We start from the raw sequence: 2,862 nt of genomic DNA, 5'->3' as shown, positions 1-2,862 counted from the left end.
CTTTTCTGTAGTTTCTAACCTTATGTGGAGGTCGTTTTGTGTGGAGTTCATTGTATATGGTTGGGCCTAGGAAGTCTTGATACAAAGTTGACTCCAAAACCCTAGCTTTTAAGAACCAATAATCTTCTTAATCAAATCATTCCACTATCAAAATTCCATACATTTTGGGTGGCCAGAGTCATATGTGAATCCGCCCCCAACCCATATTGGGTTTTGAAAAACTTTTTAAACTCATTTATCTTTAACACGAACCTTTCTCATTAGGGACAGAACACCTTTCCATTAGGGACAGAACAAGGCAGATACCCGGAAAAATCCATTCCACCCCATTACCATCCCTACTAATGGAAAAGCTCACAATATTGAAATATTGTTTCAATGTCCTTTTCTCTAGTTTCTAACCTTATGTGGATGTCGTTTGTGGAGTTTATCATATATGGTCTGACCGCCTCAGTCTTCATTACAAAGTTGACTCCAAAACCCTAGCTTTCAAGAATCAATAATCTTCTTAATCAAATCATTAATTCAGTTATAATGAAGACTGAATTATATTTAGACACCAAAACTGCAGTCTAATCTTCAAAAACAAACATTTATTCACTAGTCAAGGTCAAGCTGTTCCAAACTACACGCCACAGCATATCTAAAACTGAAGTTGAACTGGTCAGATTACTTCAATTAATTCTATTGATCAGACTCTGGCTAGCTATAATGGAAGTTTATAAATACCCCACCAAGGTTTCAACCTTAGATCATCCCATTTCTCACATTCTTCTCTTCATTCCTTTCCCTTCCTGCCATGGTTTCAAAGCTGGTAGCAATCCTTCTTGTTGGGGTCCTCGCCGGAGCCCTCCCGGTCGCTGTTCTGGCCCAGAACTGCGGCTGCGACGCGGGTCTGTGTTGCAGCCAATGGGGGTACTGTGGCACCGGGGATGACTACTGTGGGACTGGGTGCCAGGCAGGGCCTTGCTCTTCGTCCGGCGGGGGCGGGGGTGGTGGTAGTGGTAGTGTTTCTGTCTCTGATGTTGTGACGGAGGATTTCTTCAATGGGATTATCAGTCAAGCTGATGGGAGTTGCGCCGGGAGGAACTTCTACTCGCGTAATGCCTTCCTTGATGCTGTTAGCTCGTATTCTCAGTTTGGCCAGGATGGTTCCGCGGATGACTCCAAGCGGGAAATCGCCGCTTTCTTTGCTCATGTCACGCATGAGACTGGACGTAAGATCCTGTTTTGGAACAAGCCTTATTTTGTGTATAATTATTTGCAGTTTATTTTAATTTTTATCACATAGTATAATTACATATGCTTTATCTAATGAAGATATTTTTTGTGTATAGACTTCTGTTACATAGAAGAAATAGATGGTCCCTCCAAGGACTACTGCGATGAGAGCAACACACAGTATCCATGTGTATCCGGAAAGGGTTACTATGGTCGCGGACCGATTCAAATATCATGGAACTACAATTATGGGCCGGCTGGAGAGAGCATAGGGTTTGATGGCTTGAAAATCCTGAAACAGTGGCTAATGATCCAGCTGTGTCTTTTAAAACAGCATTTTGGTTTTGGATGAATAATGTGCACTCTATCATAGGACAAGGATTTGGAGCCACAATTCGAGCCATCAATGGTGGGGAATGTGGCGGAGGAAATAGCGCTGCTGTCAATGCACGTATCGGATATTATACAGATTATTGCAATCAATTTGGTGTTTCAACTGGTGACAATCTTTCTTGCTAGGGTATATATGAAAGAGTTTCATCTAAATACTTATCCTTGATATGTGTGACCCTTAAAAATAAAGAGTCCATAGTTTGTAACTCTCCTTTATAAGGATTTGATATGTGACCCATAAAAATCTCCTTTATGGGGTTTTGTTGTATTGTAGTATTTGACAAGGATCTTGGTTGTATAATCAAATTGTTGTTACATGAATGATAAAAGATGGCTTATAAAAAAAAAAATTCGGAAACTCAAAAGGTTTTAATTAAAATGCAATAAGGATACAAATAATAATTTAGAAAATGATGTATATATGTTACACTCCTCATGTTATTTGATAAAAAGAAATATTATATTATAAAAATTAATATAAAATCAAGTATACTTATGTATCAATCTTTATAAAATACATTATAAGGATAAATTTTGAATGAACAATTATATATCTCTATCTCAACTATTAGCATGGCTATAACTTTTTAGGAAAATTACTTTATGAGATTGAGGCATTGGTAACCTATTAGGTAAAACCGTTGGATTTATAAAACATTTTCTCAAAAATTATAAATAAAATGACAAGTCAAAGTCAATAAATAAACCTAACCAATTATTGAAAATCAGATTGGCCGGTTTAATCGTCGATCTACAGCCTCTCCAATTCGATCCAAAATGTCATTTGCAACCTCTTAAAGATGTGTTAGGTATTTATACCATGCATGGGGTCTATTAGTTTCCGATGTGGGATAGGTTTTAGTTATATTAAAAAGGAACTTTACATTGTGGAGATTTAAACTAGGGACCGTGGTTATCAAAATAAGCAAAGGGTCATATATTATTGGTTTGATCACGGTTTAACTATCGATCTAACCAGTAAACCATGAACGGATAACTTTTTCAATTCAATATCTAATCCGATTCTAAAAACATTAAATCTAACAATCATATTATTTATTTATTTATTTATTTCTTACCTCCCTTACAAAACTTATGTAATATGGATTCTAAAGATATTACATGTAGGAATTACTACAATACTACCAACCCTCAATATCCAAACATGGAAAAAATAAAAAAATAAAAAAGGATTTGTAGTGACATTTCATCATATTATTAGCACTCTGCTCAATGTGTTGCCCATCC

The 2,862-nt window shown here is 36.6% G+C and overlaps 1 pseudogene; it reads left to right on the top strand.

Annotated features, from left to right (window-relative positions):
- The first annotated feature begins 771 nt into the window (after window positions 1–771).
- LOC117910188 lies at window positions 772–1,955 on the top strand (annotated as a pseudogene).
- Window positions 1,956–2,862: the final 907 nt, after the last annotated feature.

The sequence above is a fragment of the Vitis riparia genome, unplaced genomic scaffold (assembly GCF_004353265.1).
Source record: "Vitis riparia cultivar Riparia Gloire de Montpellier isolate 1030 unplaced genomic scaffold, EGFV_Vit.rip_1.0 scaffold644_pilon_pilon, whole genome shotgun sequence".
NCBI classification, from domain to species: domain Eukaryota; kingdom Viridiplantae; phylum Streptophyta; class Magnoliopsida; order Vitales; family Vitaceae; genus Vitis; species Vitis riparia.
This window is presented reverse-complemented; position numbering and strand designations above follow the sequence as displayed.